The sequence below is a fragment of the Tachyglossus aculeatus genome, chromosome 12 (genome assembly GCF_015852505.1).
Source record: "Tachyglossus aculeatus isolate mTacAcu1 chromosome 12, mTacAcu1.pri, whole genome shotgun sequence".
In the NCBI taxonomy this organism is placed as follows: domain Eukaryota; kingdom Metazoa; phylum Chordata; class Mammalia; order Monotremata; family Tachyglossidae; genus Tachyglossus; species Tachyglossus aculeatus.
This window is the reverse complement of record NC_052077.1, coordinates 36,045,118-36,064,994: the sequence shown is the minus strand read 5'-3', so window position 1 is coordinate 36,064,994 and position 19,877 is coordinate 36,045,118. Positions and strand designations below refer to the sequence as shown.

The window sequence follows — 19,877 nt, the reverse complement described above, 5'->3', positions numbered from 1 at the left end:
GTCATCAGAATAAACAGAAGTAAAGCTAGATGGACATCATTAACAAAATAAATAATAGTAAATATGTACAAGTAAAATAAATTGAGTAATAAATCTGTACAACCATATATAAGATGGGAGATCAGAGAGGATAATCTTTCCATTAGGCGGCACCATTGTTTATTTCATGCAGAACATTCAACTAAGCATAATGGTGTAAGTAGATACAATCCTTTGCACTTGGTTATAGGCATTTTAGGGGATCTTGCTTCCAATTAGAAGTGCTGCATAGGAATTTCATAGTTGGATAGGAAGTGCACTGTTTCTAAATACCACACTGCAGCACAATATAAATGCTGGAGGGCAGGGATCTTATCTACTGAACTCTGCTGTATCTGACACCACTGTTACATTTCTTGGAAGGTCTAAAACCCAAATTTCAATACCAATAGTGACTCTGATGCCTTATGGTAAAGATGACTGGATTAAATTCTCCAGCTGGAGAAGCAGTATTGCCTAATGGATAGAGCACAGGCCTGTATATTATAAATAACATTCATATTAATGTCTGTCTCCCCCTCTTAACTGTAAGCTTATTATGTGCAGGGAATGCATCCAATTCTGTTGCATTGTCTTCTCCCAAGTGCTTAGTACAATATTTATTGAGTGCACATAGGAAGCACTAATAAATACAATTGATCAATTAGAAGGAACTGGATTCTAACTCTGGCTCCAACAAGTGTCTGCTATTGGGCAAGTCACTGAACTTCGCTGTGCCTCAGTTACCTCATCTGTAAAATGGGGGTTAAGCCTGTGAGCCCCTTTTAGATATAGACTGTGTCCAATCTGATTAGCTTGTCCCTATTCCAGTGCTTAGAACAGTGCCTGGCACATAGTAATCACTTAAAAAATACCGCAAAAAATAACAAAGCAAAACCCCCCAAAACCAATGACTTTCAATCTCCAAAAAGTATATTTCTGAAGGGTTGTGCCTCTTTCCACAATCTCAGGACTCCCCATTTCACAACCTTAAAAAACAGTCTCCGAGACAACAGTGGGAAGATTGTGATATTTTTCTAAATCTGCCGAAAAGATGTCTGTCCTCTTTAGACAGACGGACCTGCTATGCTCACCTGCTTTTTCTCTTCAGAGAAATCCCTTCAGATTGTGATGCCTGATACATATGCCCCTACACACACACACACACACACACACACACACACACACTGATAGAATAAGCCTTTTTTTCTTAGGTCCCCATATGCACCTGCCCACAATGAGACGGATTGAAGCTGACAGGGGTCTTACACTTCGCTAAGCGGAAGAGACATCCAGATAATGACGTGGCATATGTCCTACCGCACAGTCCACTCTGAGCCCTGAATATTTTCTCCGGGATCAGACTGTCAATAGAAACTGTCCCCATTTCCCCCCACCTCCCCTCAGCCAGAGACACACACTGTCCCGATTGAGGTTCCAGGGGAGAGGGAACAAAAGGTAATCATAATGTTTCATTCACTTGCAGGCTTTGAGGATTGATATGGAGACCAAATGCCATCAGCTGGGGTGAGGGCCTCAGCCTACAAAGCAGCAGGTAAGTGCCACGTGGAGGATGTCATCGTCGCTACCGGAAGATTTCTTGACAATGAGGTAATCAGGCTAGAAAAAGAGGATGAACCGAAGGGGACTGAGGGAGCGGCCCAGAGTCCTTTGGTCTCCTGAAACTGGGTTGGCTATTTATCGAGGCCCCATAATATTCCGTGTTTCCTTATTATGAGGGTGGTGGGGAGGCGGACACTTAGCAGTAATGGGATTAGATTCCCTCTGGTGGTATGGTGACATTTTCTCGTGAAAGCTGTGAAGGCAGTTTCTCAAGAACAGAACTGACAGAAAAACACCAGAACCCACTTCCCATTTAGAGACACGGGAGCGGGGAGTCGATGTGGCTGCCTCCACCACGGCTGAGACAGAATGCCGGAAACCCCAGGAAATGGAGCATCTGTCTTTTATCACCCCATCCGGAGGGAGGTAGTTGGTTTCCCCACCTCTAGCCCATCAAATGAGAGCAAAAATCATTTGGCAGCTCTCACGGATCAAGTTTACTGACTCAACTGCTTTGTACCGTCCCTAGAGCTTACTGCAGTGCTCTGCACATAGGAAGTGTTCAAGAAACGCCATTGACTGATTGAAAGCCACTGGGATGTCTAATCTCTCCACTTCTATGCCCCAACTACCTTCTCTGCACTTCATTCATTCAATCGTATTTACCGAGGGCTTGCTGTGTGCAGAGCACTGTATTAAACGCTTGGGAGAGTACAATATCACAATATACAGACACGTTCCCTGCCCACAATGAGCTTACAGTCTAGGGTCTACTTCTTAAATACAGCCACCCATAGCGGTAATGGGACATCTATTTATACTATAAAACCTGCAAGTTCCTTTGAGGTCAGGGATCTTGCCTACCAACTCTAGTGTGCTCTCCCAAGTGCTTAGTACAGTGCTCTGCACACAGTAAATGCTCGGTAAATACCACTGATTGATTGCTTGCTTCCTCCATGCTAAAGGAAGCAGTGTGATCTACTGGGAAGGTCTAGGAGTCAGAGGTCCTGGGTTCTAATTCCAACCCTTTCCTCTTGCCTGCTGTGTGAGCTTGGGCAAATCACTCATTTTATTTGTACCTCAGTTTCCTCATCTGGAAATACCTCATCTCCTTCCTACTTAGACTGCGAGCCCCATGTGGAGACAGGGACTATTAAGCACTCAGTACAGTGCTCTGCACATAGTAAGTGCTCAATAAATACAATTGAATGAATGAATATCTGACCTGGTTATCTTGTATCTACCTCAGGGCCTAGTACAGTGCTTGGCACATAGTTAGTGGTTAACAAATACTACAGTTATTGTTATAATTTCATTTCCTCCTACATGTAATTTTCTTCACTGCCTGGCTCTGTTTGCTTCTAGAGAGTGAGGATCACATCACTTAATTCTATTGTACTCTCCCAGTAACAGTCTTTTAGTACGGTGCTTACTGTGTACGGAGCACCGTAATAAGCGCTTGGGAGAGTTCAATATAACAATAAGCAGACACATTCCCTGCCCACAACGAGGTTACAGTCTAGAGGGGGAGACAGACGTTAATATAAATTAGATTGAATAACTGAATGAATGAAAGTGCTGTGCATGGAGTAGGTGCACAATAAATAATAATAATAATGATGGTGTTTGTTAAGTGCTTACTATGTGCAAAGCACTGTTCTAAGTGGTGGGGGGAGATACAAGGTGATCAGGTTGTCCCACTTGGGGCTCACGGTGTTAATCCCCATTTTACAGATGAGGTAACTGAGGCCCAGAGAAGTTAAGTGGCTTGCCCAAGGTCACACAGGTGACAAGTGGCGGAGTCTGGATTCAAACCCATGACCGCTCACTCTCAAGCCCGCACTCTTTCCACTGAGCCATGCTACTACTGATTGATCTACTAATTGATTGAGAGGCAGAAATGGGATTGTGGCAACTAGCGCAGCTGAAGGTCCCCTGCTAAGATAACAAGTTTGTCCTGTTTTAGACCTGCAGGGGTTAAGCACTGAAAGCAAGCTGGGGGATAGACATCGATTTTGCACCAAAAACCAACTGTTGCTCTCTGCAAACCAACAGTCCGGCCTCTCCCATGGAGAACGGATAAGCTTCAGTAGCAAGAATGAAACTTGAATCGCTCACTCCTTGAAGTTCAGCATTTTGCTTGTGGATGCCAGGAAGGGAAGGCTTTCTGAAAAAGTAATTCTGTGATGTGGAAGAAAATCAGTTACATTTTGGGGAAAATGCATTCAAGTGAAAGGTTTTAAAGCGACTACTCATCCATATAAGCCATCTCTATCAAAGACCGATAGAATCACAGTTATTTGGGGGAAAGGAGTGAAGGACTGAATCTTGGGGGAGAAATCCATGTACTTTACTTAGATGGGGACTTCAGAAAGGAGGATCTTTGGGTTTTTTTGTTAATTTTAATGGTATTTGTTAAGCTCAATCATAATCATAATAATAATTATAATGGCATTTGTTAAGCACTTACTACGTGCAAAGCACTGTTCTAAGCGCTGGGGAGGATACAAGGTGATCAAAGTGTCCCATGTGGGGCTCACAGTCTTAATCCCCATTTTACAGATGAGGTAACTGAGGCACAGAAAAGTTAAGTGACTTGCCCAAAGTCACACAGCTGATAATCGGCAGAGCTGGGATTTGAACCCGTGACCTCTGACTCTCAAGCCCGTGCTCTTTCCATTGAGCCATGCTGTGTCAGGAGCTGATCTAAGCGCTGGGGTAAATACAAAGTAATCAGGTTGGACACAGTTCCTGTCCCACATGGGGCTTACAGTCTTATTCCCCATTTTACAGATGAGGTAGATGAGGCTCAGAGAAGTTAAGAGACTTGCCCAAGGTCACACAGCAGACAAATGGTGGAGCTGAGTCTTTTTGACTCCCAGGCCTGTGTTCTAGCCACTAGGGCCATGCTGCTTCTGATCATTTACTGATCATGAAACGGTAAACTCTTGGGAGAATATTGGAAGCTGTTGATCATGATGGGTTCAAAATCCTGGATCTCACCTAGGGTAAAAACTCAGTAGTATCTGGTCATTCTCTAAGCTTTCTCTAGACTCTTCAGGGCAGGGGTGGGGAGATAGGTGTGAGAGGACACAGGGAAGTAATTTCATCTTCAGTAGCCATTTGGATGTCCCCAATGACCCTTCCACTGATTGATGGCTTTCAAACATGCCTAAATATCCCTAAGTATCCCTATCCTAAAATAACAAAAAACCTCTCCTACGACTCCCACAGCTCCCAGCAGTTATCAAGCCATCTCCTTTACACTATTTCTCTCCAAACTTCTTGAGGGAATTGTTTACACACAGTCTCCATTTCTGTCCTCCCATTCTCTTCTCCTTGATCTCTTCCAATCTGGCTTTCCTTCCTTTCGCTTCACAGAAACAGCCCTCGCTATGGTAACCAGTGACCACATTCTTACCAAACCTCACAGCCTCTATCTACCCTGTTCTAACCCTCCTAGATGTCTCAGCTGCCTATATATGGACATAGACCACCCCCCCTACACCTTGAAACTTTATCCAACCACGACTTTAGTGATACTGTCCTCTCTTGGTTCGCATCCTATTTCTCTGACCACTCCATCTCAGTCTCTTTGGCAGGCTCCTCCTCTGCCTCCCACCATCTGACAGTGGAGGTCCTTCGAAGTTCAGTTTTAGGTCCCCGTCTATTCTGCCTTGGAGAACTCGTATATGTTGCCAACTTGTACTTCCCAAGCGCTTAGTACAGTGCTCTGCACACAGTAAGCGCTCAATAAATACAATTGAATGAATGAATCTTCACCTCCCATCTGCTTGGCAACTGCGAGGGGCACATTTCTGCACACTTCACAGTAATGCTTACTAACATTAACAAAATGACAGATTTCCTGTGTTTGGGAATGGATTTATCAGTGAGATTAGGGATCCAATCATCTCCCGCTATTTATTGAGTGCCTAGATGAGGCAGGAAACGGTAATAGGCAAATGCATTCAGTACTATTGACGGGCAAATGCGAATGACTCGGCTGAAGGGAAAATGAAGGTTCGCGATCTGATTTTCATTAAGGAGGTCCACTCACATGAAAAGCTACGTGGCTTCACACTGTTACGGTTATTAAAATGAGAGCTGAAGAGCAGGCAAGGATTGCCTCTCTTTATTGCCGCATTGTACTTTCCCAAGCACTTAGTATGGTGCTCTGCACAGAGTAAGCGCTCAATAATTACAACTGAATGAATGAATGCCCCGTCCCCTCAGTGGGGGTGGGGTCCCAGATTCTACCACACTTGCAAACATCCATTGCTTCCTCTCTGTGCTTCTGTGCTGATGGGATCCTTTGGAATGAATGGTAAATTGGGATGAAGCTACGAACAGCTTAATTTGTTCAGGATGTTCGAACCCAGAAAATCATTATCGTTCCTGGAATCTTTTGTTTAGCTGGAAATGTCAAACGAAGGAAGCTGGAAAGCAAAAAAGAAAGAAACCCAGTAATGGGAATGTCAAGGCCAAACTGGTCAGTTCTATATTAATAATAATAATAATGGCATTTATTAGTGCTTACTATGTGCAAAGCACTGTTCTAAGCACTGGGGAGGATACAAGGTGATCAGGTTGTCCCACAGGGGGCTTACAGTCTTAATCCCCATTTGACAGATGAGGTAACTGAGGCCCAGAGAAGTTAAGTGACTTGCCCTAAGTCACACAGCTGACAGTTGGAGGAGCCAGGATTTGAACCCATGACCTCTGACTCCAAAGCCTGGGCTCTTGCACTGCTGCTTCACTAAAGAGCTTTTCAATCTAATGGATCTTGAAAAATCGGCAAATCTGATTGCCCAACCCAAGAATAGGGGGCAGATGGATTTGTGAAAGGAGGAGGATTGAGTGCTCCATTTTGTCCTCCAATCAACCAGTCAATGGTGCACTCATTTCTCCTTTAGTGCAAGGGTTACATAAATTCGTGAGGTGGTATGAGTTGTGACTGAGGTCATTAAAACCAAATATGCATATAATAATAATAATAGCATTTATTAAGTGCTTACTATGTGCCAAGCACTGTTCTAAGCGCTGGGGAAGTTACAAGGTGATCAGGTTGTCCCACGGGGGGCTCACGGTCTTCATTCCCATTTTACAGATGAGGGAACTGAGGCCCAGAGATGTGAAATGACTTGCCCCAAGTCACACAGCTGACGATTGGCGGAGCCGGGATTTGAACCCCTGACCTCTGACTCCAAAGCCCGTGCTCTTTCCACTGAGCCACGCTGCTTCTGACACTCTTCTATCTGGATAGATGGGAATGCTGGAAGATGTTCCCCGATTCCCTAGCACAGTTTTACCCAAAGCATGTAACAAAAATGGGCATTACCTAACCAAACTGACTGCATTTTTACTGAAAACGCCGATGTGGAGAGAAGCAGCGTGGCTCAGTGGAAAGAGCACAGGCTTTGGAGTCAGAGGTCATGGGTTCAAATCCCAGCTCTGCCAATTATCAGCTGTGTGACTTCGGGCAAGTCCCTTAACTTCTCTGTGCCTCAGTTACCTCATCTGTAAAATGGGGATTAAGACTGTGAGCCCTCCATGGGACAACCTGATCACCTTGTAACCTCCCCAGTGCTTAGAACAGTGCTTTGCACATAGTAAGCACTTAATAAATGCCATCATTAATTAATTAGTACTTTAGACAGAAAGCTTCTTGGGGGCAGGGAATGTGTCTACCAACTCTGAGATTATTATTTCAGGAAGGGGATAACTTTGGTTTCAGGATAGTAATTGTAATTGTATTGGGTAGGGACTGTCTCTATATGTTGCCAATTTGTACTTCCCAAGCGCTTAGTACAGTGCTCTGCACATAGTAAGCGCTCAATAAATATGATTGATGATGATGATTTATTAAATATTTACTACGTGCTAAGTACTTACTATGTTCTAGGTTCCTTTCTATTCTCTAGCTACACTTGCTCCCTTGGAGAACTCATTCACTGCCTTGGCGTCAACTTCTACATCTACATGGTTGATTCCCAATCTACCTCTCCACCTCTGATCTTTCCTCTTCTTCTGCAGCCTCTCATTTCCTCCTGCCTTCAGGACATCTCTGCTTGGATGTCCTCCTGACATCTCAAATTTATTACGTCCAAAACAGAACTCCTCACCTTCCCACCCAAACCCTATCTTCTCCCTGTCATTTCCATCACCGTGTACAACACCATCATTCTCCATCTCACAAATCATAATCTACTACAGTATGCTTGACTCATCTAAATCGTTCAATCCAAATATTCAGTGTCAACAAATCCTGTCAGTTCCATCTTCACAACATCTCTAGAATCTGCCCTTTCCTCTCCACCCAAACAAATTCCATGCTGATCCAAGAACTTATCATGACCCACTTTGAATACTCCATCAGCCATCCTTGCTGACCTTCCTGCCTCTTGTCTTTCTCCACTCCAATCATTACTTCGCTCTGTGGCCCAGATCATTCCTATGAAAAATCATTCTGTCCTTATCTCCCCACTCATCAAAATCTCCAGTGATTGCTCATCCACTTCCACATCTAACAGAAACTCCTCATCATTGGCTTTAAGGCACTCAATCCACTTACCCCCTCCTGCCTTTCCTCGCTGATCTCCTACAATCCAACAACTACAATCCAACCAACACACTTTGCTCCTCTAACACCCACCTACTCTCTGTTGTTGTTGTTGTTGTATGCTGTCGAGTCACATCTGACACATAGCGACACCATGGACACATCTCTCCCAGAACACCCCACCTCCATCTGCAATCGTTCTGGTAGTGGATCCATGGAGTTTTCACGGTAAAAATATGGAAGTGGTTTACCATTGCCGCCTTCTACGCTGTAAACGAGTCTCTGCCCTCGACTCTGTCCCATGTCACTACTGCCCAGCACAGGTGAGTTTTGACTTGTAGTAGATTGTCTGCCACTTGCTAGCCACTGCCCAAGCTAGGAATGGAATGGGTAGGCCTCTGCTTGACTCTCCCTCCTGTAGTCAAGACTGGTAGCGTTCTGGAAACTCTCCAGGCGCGACCCTGAGAGGCAACTCTATACCTCAATCTAATTTATCTTGCTGCTGATCCCTTGCCTACATCCACCCTGTGGACCGAACTCCCCTCCTCTCCCCACTGCTCATAACACATCACTCTCCCACCTTCAAAATCATCCTAAAATCATATCTCCTCCAAGAGGCCTTCCCTGACTAAGCCCTTAATTCCCTACTCTCTCTCAGTTTTTTGTCATCTATGCACTTGGATTTGTACCGTTTAAGCACTTGATATTCACCCCACCCTCATCTCCACAGAACCTATGTACATATCCTTTTATGCTTCCGTTTCCCCCATCTGTAATTAATTTCAATGTGTGTCTCCCCATCTATGCTGAAAGCTCCTTAAGGGCAGGGATCATGTCTATTGTATGGTACTCTCCCAAGAGCTTAATACAGTGCTTGGTACACAGTAGGCACTCAATAAATACCATTGATTGTTTGATTACTATACTAAACATGTTGTAGATACCATCATCATCATCATCAATCGTATTTATTGAGCGCTTACTATGTGCAGAGCACTGTACTAAGCACTTGGGAAGTACAAATTGGCAACATATAGAGACAGTCCCTACCCAACATTGGGCTCACAGTCTAAAAGGGGGAGACAGAGAACAAAACCAAACATACTAACAAAATAAAATAAATAGAATATAACAAGTAAAATAAATAAATAAATACCATGTAATCAGGTTGGACAAAGTCTCTGCCCCAAATGGGGCTTACGGTCTGAGGTTTGGGAAGTTCTTTGAGCTTTCATTGTTTCACTCTGACCTTCCTTGCTATTCATTAGGCTTATAATAATAATAACAATGATGGTATTTGTTAAGCATTATGTGCCAAACACTGTTCTAAGCACTGGGGTAGATATAAGGTTATCAGGTTGTCCTAGGTGGGGCTCACAGTCTTAATCCCCATTTTCCAGATGAGGAAACTGAGGCACAGAGAAGTTAAGTGACTTGATCAAGGTCACACAGCAGACAAGTGGCAGAGTAGGGATTAGAACCCATGTCCTCTGAATCCCAAGCCCATACTCTTTCCACTAAGCCACATTGACCTTCCATGCCTCAGTGTTCTCGTCTGCCAAATGGGGATAAGAGTGTCGGGGAGACTTTGTGAGAATCGATCAGCTAGTCCATGCATAGTTTCCAGGAGAATATGTTCTATCCAAGCAAAGAACGATTATTTTACAAAACCATCAAATAAGAAAAAGCCAGGGTGTTTTAGAATGACCATGTCAGTTTCGTTAACACAAATCTGTCCTTTTCTGTATGATTTATTAACTGCCAAAGAAACTTGATTGAATTGGATGCAGAAATTGAAGTGTTGAGAGGAAAATTAATGCAAATAAGTTTATCTTCTTTATAAAATATGCTTTTACTACATTGAAAAGTCATTATCAATTACTCTAATACAGCATTAGATAAAAATGACTGAGGAATAACCTATTGACAGAAATCACACAGCTTAGCATTTTAAAATCCCTGAGTCTTATCACTTTGAAAACAATTTTACTATGAAATAAAGGTGCATACTTTAATGCCTAATATTAGACAAGTTATAAAGTGATTTTAATTATGGTCAGTTTGGTAAGGAAGAAGTCTGGAGCTAATTACTAATTACTAGGCTGTAATTACATATTCTTCCCCGGGGAGATATAGGTCTGAGGAGAGAGAACTTCAGTAAATCATTAAAAACAGTTATTCACCTGACGTCGATTACCAAATCATGTGCCGTGATTATTTCATTTAGGGATAAGCTACCCTTGTGAAAATGCAAAGCAACATAGTCTAGTGAAAAGAGTGTGAGGCTAGGAGTCAGCGGACCGGGGTTCTAATCCTGGCTTTGCCTCTTGCCTGCTGTGTTACCTTGGACAAGTCACTTATCTTCTCTGGTGCTTCAGTTTTCTTGTTTGTAAAATGGGAATTAAATCCTACTACCTCCTACTTACACTACCAGCCCCATGTAGGGCAGGGACTGTGTTCCACCTGATTATCTTGTATCTAACCCATTCATTCAATTCATTCATTTGGATTTATTGAGCGCTTACTGTGTGCAGAGCACTCCACTAAGTTCTTAACCCAGTGTTTAGTTCAGAACTTAATACAACAACAAAACAACAATTATAATGATGATAATAAACAGCAAAACGTGATAGAAAAATCAAACACTTTCTACATTTGATTTCACCAGAAAAATAACCAATTCCTACAATACCACCATATTGCATTCTGAACCCTCCACGGTCTTAACGTCATGGGATGGAATGAATATCTGAAATCTACAGATATTTCCCAAACCTCATTCTAGCCCAGAGTTTCATTCTCTTCCTTCACCAACTTTTGTTCCTCTCTTAAGATGACCAACTCTCTGTGGGTGGGGAACATGTCTTGTTTTTGTTGTACTTTCCCAAGAACATTGCTCTCAGTAGACGTTTGATATATAATGATGGAATTTATTAAGCGCTTACTATGTGCCAAGAACTGTTCTAAGTGCTGGGCTAGATACAAGGGCTCACAGTCTTAATCCCCATTTACAGAGGAGGCAACTGAGACACAGAGAAGTTAAGTGACTTGCCCAAGGACACACAGCAGACAAGCAAGGAGCTGAGATTAGAACCCATGTCCTCTGACTCCTAAATCCGTACTCTTGGCACTAAGCTACGCTGTTCATTTTCACTCCTAATAGTACTCGCCACACAGTAGGCACTTAATGATGACCACACTTTATTTCATTATTCCTATTATTCCAGAGCAGCTGACCATATCAACAAGTGACTGGCTTTGGCTTTAACTTTTGCAACCTCTTTCTGTATGTCTATGACACTTAGCATAGTGCTGGTCATATAGTAAGCATTTAACAAGTGCCACAGTTATTATTATTACCATCACTATGATTATGATTATTATTATTCTTCCTAATAATAATAATAATGACGATGATGGTATGTGTTAAGTGGTTACTATGTGCAAAGCACTGTTCTAAGCGCTAGGGTAGATACAAGATAATCAGGTTGTCCCATGTGGGGCTCACAGTTTTAATCCCCATTTTACAGATGAGGTAACTGAGGCACAGAGAAGTTAAGCGGGTTGCCCAAAGTCACACAGCAAACAAGTTGGGCCGAATTGTACTTTCCAAGTGCTTAGTACAGTGCTCTGTACACAGTAAGCACTCAATAAATATGATTGAATGAATGAATGAAGTGACGGAGCAGGATTAGAACCCATGACTTCTGACTCGCAAGCCTGTGCTCTTTCCACTAAGCCACACTCCTTCTCTACTGTTATTACTATTGCTAAAGAGTTACTAGGCAGGATTGCTGCCTTCAAGAAGCTTATCAACTAGCAAAGGAAGACAGATCCAAAAAATGAAAAAAAAAAGTAAATTACAGGTAGGGGGAAGTGAGTATGCAAGTTTGGGGTGAATACTTAAATGCTTAGGGAGTTAGGACTCAAGTGATGCAGTCGTTTGAGGAGTAATTTGGGGTGTGAGAGATTAGTCAGGGAAGGCCTCCTGGAGGAGATGTGATTATCGTAGGACTTGGAAGAAGATGAGTAACAGATCAGCAGCTTGAGAAGCAACTTAGTCTAGTGGATAGAGCATGGGCATGGGAATCAGAAGGACCTGGTTTCTGATTCTGGCTCTACCACGTGTCCGCTGTGTGACCTTAGGTAAGTCACTTAACTTCTCTGGGCCTCAGTTATCTCATCTGTAAAATGGGGATTAAGATTGTGAGCCCAGGTGGGACATGGACTGTGTCCAACCTAATTATCTTTTATCTATTCCAGCATTTACTGCAGCACCTGGCACATAGTAAGTGCCTAACAGATACCATTAAAAATATCTATCATGTTATTATTGCTATTATGAGCTTTGTTAAGCACTTACTATTTCAACTGGATTTGTACCCTTTATTCACCCCATCCTCAGCACTTACGTCGCTATCCATAATCTATCAATCGTATTTATTGAGCACTTACTGTGTGCAGAGCACTGTACTATGCACTTGGGAAAGCACAATGTAACAATATAACAGAGTTGGCAGACACATTCCCTGCCCACAATGAGCTTACAGTCTAGAGGTTGAAGATAATCAGGCTGGACACAAACCCTGTCTCACATAGAGATCCCAGACTAAGTAGGATGGAGGGCAGGTATTGAATCCCTATTTTACAAACACAGAAACTGAGCACAGAGAAGTGAAGTGACTTGTCTTAGGCCACTGGGCAGGCCTAGATCTTTGGTCCGTGCTCACATAGTAAGTACAGAATAAATGCCATCAGTGTTAATATTAATATCAATAAGACCCGAACATTTCTGCCACTCAGGTTTCCTTCTGTCCTTACAGAACCGTACTGCCCGTCGCATCCCTGAACTGTGGCATTTCCATGGTAACGGGGACTCAGAGATTGGTGACGTTGCCGTTCAGGATGGGGAGGCACGACAAAAAGGGTAAACCGAAAAACGAAGGCAGAAGAGGGCCGGGGGAGGGGGAAGTGGATTGAAATTCATTCATTCATTCAATCGTATTTATTGAGTGCTTACTGTGTGCAGAGCACTGTACTAAGCACTTGGGAAGTACAAGTTGGCAACATATAGAGACGGTCCCTACCCAACAGCGAGCTCACAGTCTAGAAGGAAATGAGACAGCCATGATAGAGGAGGCTGAAAACTCAATGGAGAAAAGATTAAAGGCATATTCATTCCTTCAGACCCACTGAGGTCAAACCACAATCCACTTTCAAACTAAGCTAATTATTCCAATCAGCACTCTTCCAGAGCAAAGACCCGAATCCCACGACCTTGAGCCTGGGATAGGTTTAAAGATGATCCTGTCAGATGCCGCCATTAGCTGTTGTGAGTTGGAAACATTTTCTTTTCACCAGGGGTCAGGTTGGCCCCTGCCGCCATGGGAACTCTGCTCTTACGCACATAGCTGAAATTGGCACCGAGGACTCAATACCAACCTGCAGAAAGAACATCCTTCTTCCAGCTTAGCTGTAATGAAATCCATTCATCACGTATCGGTTTTAGAGAAAATTGCCAAAATCCAGCTAGCTCATCAGCAGAGGGATAAATCAATGGAGGAGGACTCAATACCATCTTTGCCATTAAATTGAAGAAAAAAGAAGATGAACTAATTTGGGGCTTATTTTATTGTATATACTGTAAAGGAAGCCAATTGGCTTTTGAAATTTACTGAGATAGCTATTCCAGGTTGTTTTAGTAGCCACAGGGAGTCCCTAACAAGAGAATATTTCAGAAGTAAATGGATTTTCTTGCATGGACAATAAAATCAGAAAGCATTAGTACTGGACACTTATAACACACCACTGGAATAATTCAATTTCTCCTTTTATGAGAAGCTCACAGGTCTGAGGGCTTGGGCTAGATATAACTGTCACTGAAGTACATCCAGCTGATACATCCTTGATATTTCACAAAGATGGTGAATAGTGAGTTATTAGCAGCAGCTATCCAGAGTTTTATTACATTCATTGAGTCATATTTATTGAGCCCTTACTATGCGCAGAGCACCATATTAAGTGCTTGGGATCTTACCGTGTGCAGAGCACTGTATTAAGCACTCTGGAGAGTACGACACACCAGACTTAAAAAACATGTTCCCTACCCACATCGAGTTTACCGGTTAGCATTAATGCCTAATGGCTGGTTTAGGTAGCTGAGAGGATGTCAGTCGATGATATTTATTGAGTGCTTACTATGTAAAGAGCGCTGTAGTAAATGTTTGGATGTGTGCAATACAACAGAATTAGCAGGCACGTTCCCTGTCCGTAATGAGTTCACAGTCTAAAGGAGTGCAGCATTTCGATCCAGCTCCCTGTCTAGAAATGTTCAAGCTACTCATTATGCTAGAGGTGTGTCTAGAAGAGCATCTACAGGCATAACTAGTGATGCCTTTAGAGACACATCTAGAGGCACAATTAGACGGAGGTCATCTTTTGGCTCTCTCCCAAAGGAGAGTGGGTTAAACTGAATGTCTCGCGTAAAGGCATCTGGGTAAACTCTTATCCACCAAGGCATCAATTACAGCCCTGAATGTGTTGAAATTCCTGGTTCAGCTAAACAGGTTTGTGGATCCAAAGTGGGGAGGGAGGATCCTGGAATGAAAAAATCCCTGACATAAAGGTAACTGGGACTGTATGCATACAGAACAGTGGATAGACGAGCTGAAACCCGACTGTGTGGCATAAAAATGAACTGAATAACCACCCCAACAACAGTGACTTTTGAAACGTCACTGTTCCCTTTGGGAGCTCAGAGATAAAATATCGACCTCCGAAATCCGAAACCTGATTCCGAGGATTGAATATTCTAATTGACTGCTAAAAATATTCATCATTACCATCAACAGGCCGCATAAATCAGCCCCAAACGAATGTGCTCAAACACCCGGGGGCAAATGTCTGCTTGTGGAAACTCCCAGGCAGTTTCGACAGCCTCATCTGCTGCTGAGTTCTGTTTCTCCCGTTCTGTTGGTGGTTATCCCACGTCTCTAGATTTGCCAACTGAACCACGTTTGTTTGCTTGCTTGAGTTTAAAAACTCCATGGATCCCATCCGATTTTATTATCGAACAAGGGCTTAATTACTTTGAAAATTCAGAATCACGGAGGGCTTTATAGTCAATGTCCCGAGTCAAAGATTTCTGCCAGGAGAGGACATGTCTGACCACTGTGCCTGGGGCTTAGTACAAGCACTTAGTACAGTGCTCTGCACACAGTAAGCGCTCAATAAATATGATTGATTGATTGATTGGGGCACCTTAAGAGAATGTTAGGATGCAGCTCTTTTTAGTTTGGTCTTCACGGGTTAAGGTGCGGAAACTAGTGGAATAGCCCTGAGTGTTAGGAGAAAAAAAGGAGGCTAGAGACATGTGGGAGAGCTGAGTAGGTGAGAGACAGAAAGCATATTTTCAGTATATCCATAAGGTTAGAGCTCCCTCCAACTAATTTCAGAGGAACTGAGAGGAACCTTTAATTTATTTACTGTGTCGTGATTAAAACAGCTTTAATGAGATGAAGCATCTGTCATCCATAGAGAAGGTAAAGGCTTAGACGGACTGTGGGCAGTTCACATTCCTTTCCCCCACCCTTTTTTGTGGTATTTGTTAAATGGTTACAATGCACTCAGTAATAATAATAATGATGACATTTGTTAAGAGCTGACTATGTGCAGAGCACTGTTCTAAGTGCTGGGGGGGATACAAGGTGATCATGTTGTACCGCATGGGGCTCACAGTCTTAATCCCCATTTTACAGATGAGGTAACTGAGGCTCAGAGAAGTTAAGTGACTTGCCCAAGGTCACACAGCAGACATGTGGCAGAGTTGGGATTATTCAAACCCATGACCTCTGACTCCAAAGCCCGTGCTCTTTCCACTGAGACATGCAGCTTCTCTAACAATACAGTGCTGAGCACTAAATACAGTGCTCTGCATTAAATATTGAGTAAATTCTCAATAGAGAAGCAGCATGGTATAGGGGATAGCGCACAGGCCTGAGACTCAGAAGGTCATGGGTTCTAATCCTGGCTCTGCCACTTGTCTGCTGTGTGACTTTGGGCAAGTCACTTCACTACTCTGGGTCTCAGTTCCCTCATCTGGAAAATGGGGCTTGAGACTGTGAGCCCCAACTGGGACAGGGACTGTGTCTAAACCTATTGGCTTCTATCCACCCCACTGCTTAGTACAGTGCCTGGTACATAGTAAGTGCTTAACAAATGCCATCATCATTATCATTATAAATACAATTGATTGATTGATATGTGCCAGACACTATACTAAGTACGGGGGTAGATCCAAGTTAATCAGATTTGGCACAGTCTATGTCCCACATTGGGTTTATGGACTTAATCCCCATTTTGCAGATGAGGTAACTGAGGCCCAGAGAAGTTAAAAGTGACTTGCCCAAAGTCACCCAGCAGACAAGCAGCGGAGCCCAGATCCTCTGAATCTCTGGTCCATGCTCTTGCTATTAGGCCACACTGCTTCTTGCGATGCCCCCTGCTCCCTTTCCTGTCCCTCCCTGATGGGTCCCTCTCCCACCTTCTTCCAGGCTCTGCAGGCTCCCACCTTACCTGCCTCTAGACTATCAGAGAAGCAGTGTGGCTCAGTGGAAAGAGCCCGGGCTTTTGAGTCAGAGGTCATGGGTTCAAATCCCGGCTCCGCCGCTTGTCAGCCTTGTGACTTTGGGTAAGTCACTTCACTTCTTTGGGCCTCAGTTACCTCAATTGTAAAATGGGGATTAAGATTGTGAGCCCGCTGTGGGACAACCTCATCACCTTGTAACCTCCCCAGTGCTTAGAACAGTGCTTTGCACAAAGTAAGTGCTTGATAAATGCCATTATTATTATTATTATTATTATTATTATTATTATTATTATTATTACTTGTTAAGTGTTCCTACTTAGACTGTGAGCCCCGTGTGGGACAGGGACCGTGTCCAAACTGATTAACTTGTATCTACTCCAGCAGTTAGAACTGTGCTTGGCACAAAATAATCACTTAACAAGTATTATTATTATTAGTCCTTGTCCCACATGGGGCTCAAAGTCTAACCAGGAGAGAGTACAAATTATTTTAATTTTCATTAATATTAGTAAGCACTTATAATCAATCAATCAATCATATTTATTGAGCGCTTACTGTGTGCAGAGCACTGTCCTAAGCGCTTGGGAAGTACAAGTTGGCAACATATAGAGACAGTCCCTACCCAACAGTGGGCTCACAGTCTAAAATGGGGAGACAAGAGAACAAAACCAAACATACTAACAAAATAAAATAAATAGAATAGATATGTACGAGCAAAATAAATAAATAAATAGAGTAATAAATATGTACAAACATATAAACATATATACAGGTGCTGTGGAGAAGGGAAGGAGGTAAGATAGGGGGATGGAGAGGGGGACGAGGGGGAGAGGAAGGAAGGGGCTCAGTCTGGGAAGGCCTCCTGGAGGAGGTGAGCTCTCACCTCCGATTATTCTGATTATATTATTATTATTATCAAGAATGGAGGGGCCTGTGGAAGACAGAGGTTCTGGGACTTCTACTTCATTTGGCCAATGACAAATATCTCTGAAAGCCACTAGACTTCAAGACCTTTCCTAGCTCTGCCTCAAGGCTACCTATTTCCTTCGGTGTCCCCTTCAGCCTGTTTGGCTCCTGTTCCAAAATTTTTTAAGCGCTCCCACGGTAACAAATAGATAAAAGAGCCACTCTTTCCCTGAGGTTCCATGGCAAGTTGGCATATTTTGTGTTGTGCAACCTTAATTAAGCAAAATACTTAATGATGGTATTTGTTAAGCGCTTACTATGTGCCAAGCACTATTCTAAGCGCTGGGGTAGATACACGGTAATTAGGTTGTCCCACGTTGGGGCTCACAGTGTTAATCCCCAATTTACAGATGAGATAACTGAGGCACAGAGAAGTGAAGTGACTTGCCCAAAGTCACACACGTAAGCTCATCTTCTAGACTGTAAGCCCATTGTTGGGTAGGGACCGTCTCTATGTATTGCCGACTTGTACTTCCCAAGCGCTTAGTACAGTGCTCTGCACACAGTAAGTGCTCAATAAATACGAATGATTGAAAGAATATGATAAATGGCTGGTTTATAATGGCTACTGATTAATCATTTAAATTACTAGGTTGCCCCATCTTTTGAGTTGGGGAAGAGGAAGTTGGGGCTTTCTGCGAAGCTCCGGAAGAGGACAGGACTAGTGGGTTGAGAAGCCTGACTCCGGGGTTATCCGACGTCTCTCTCATGTCCTGCCTCTGGTCCGGAACTCCCTCCCTCCTCAAATCTGACAGACGATGACTCTCCCATCTTCCAAGACTATTGAAAGCACATCTCCTCCAAGAGGTCTTCCCTGACTACGCCCTCCTTTCCTCTTCTTCCACTCCCTACTACGTCACCCAGACTTGCTGTCTTTATTTATCCCTCCCCTCAGCCCCACGGCACTTATGTATGCATCTGTAATTCATTTATTTATGTTGAAGTCTGTCATTCATTTATTCATTCAATCATATTTATTGAGCGCTTACTGTGTGCAGAGCTCTGTACTAAGCGCTTGGGAAGTACAAGTTGGCAACATATAGAGATGGTCCCTACCCAACAACAGGCTCACAGTCTAGAAGGGGGAGATAGACAACAAAACAAAACATGTGGACAGGTGTCAAGTCATCAGAATAAATAGAAATAAAGCTAGATGCACGTCATTAACAAAATAAATAGAATAGTAAACATGTACAAGTAAAAAAAATAGAGTAATAATTCTGTACAAACATATATACAGGTGCTGTGGGGAGGGGAAGGACGTAGGGCTGGGGGGATGGGGAGGAGGAGAGGCAAAAGGGGGTTCAGTCTGGGAAAAGGGGGCTCAGTTGTCTCTCCCTGTAGACTGTAAGCTCCTTATGGGCAGAGATTTTGCCTATTTGTTATACTATACTTTCCCAAGCACTTATTACAGTGTTCCGCATACTGTAAGCACTCAAAATATACGATTGAATGAATGAATGTAAGTGTGGTTTCCGCCTTAGTGGCATTCATTCATTCAGTCATATTTATTGAGCGCTTACTGTGTGCAGAGCACTGTACTAAGCACTTGGAAAAGTACAATACAGCAATAGAGACAGTCCCTGCCCACAAAGAGCTCACGGTCTAGAGGAGGGGAGACAGACATCAATACAAGCAAACAGACATCAATATAAATAAATCAAATTGCAGATATACACATAAGTGCTGTGGGGTGAGAAGAGGGGGGAAGACTTGCAAAGGGAGCAAGTCAGTAAATACCACAAATTGATTGAGTGATTGGTTGAGGAAAAATCAGCAGCCAGCCCTAAAAATGAGCTTTCCTGAATGGGAATATTTCTAAACCCAAATCTTCAATATCCATTTGGGATGTCCAGCCAATTATTTTTGGTCACCCAGATTAATCAATTAATTAATTAAGTGGCAGCTGGGCGGAGGAAGCAGGAAAGCACATTTTGCTCTGCTGTCCCAGGGCTCCAGAGCAGTGGCTCGAGAGGGGAAAGCAGCAAAGATGGGAACACCTGCCCACTTGTGTTTGTTTTCTTTTTATTTAAAAAACAGACGAAAAATAAATCCAGATTTGATTTTTCTTTTCTCTTTCCCAACCTGGCCCACGCCTCACTGCCCATCCTGATGTCTGCTCCTCTAATGCTAACCTTCTCAATGTACCTCTTGATCTTGTCTGTCTTGCCGTCGGCCTCT

The 19,877-nt window shown here is 43.2% G+C and overlaps 1 protein-coding gene and 1 non-coding gene across 3 annotated transcripts in view; both read right to left on the bottom strand.

Moving 5' to 3' along the window:
- Positions 1–19,877, bottom strand: part of GALNTL6 (polypeptide N-acetylgalactosaminyltransferase like 6) — a 775,084-nt gene that overhangs the window by 79,283 nt on the left and 675,924 nt on the right. The gene's annotated exons all lie outside the window — the stretch shown is intronic.
- Positions 8,477–8,614, bottom strand: LOC119935920. The gene has a single exon (XR_005453518.1). It is a non-coding gene; the product is annotated as a small nucleolar RNA SNORA7 (small nucleolar RNA).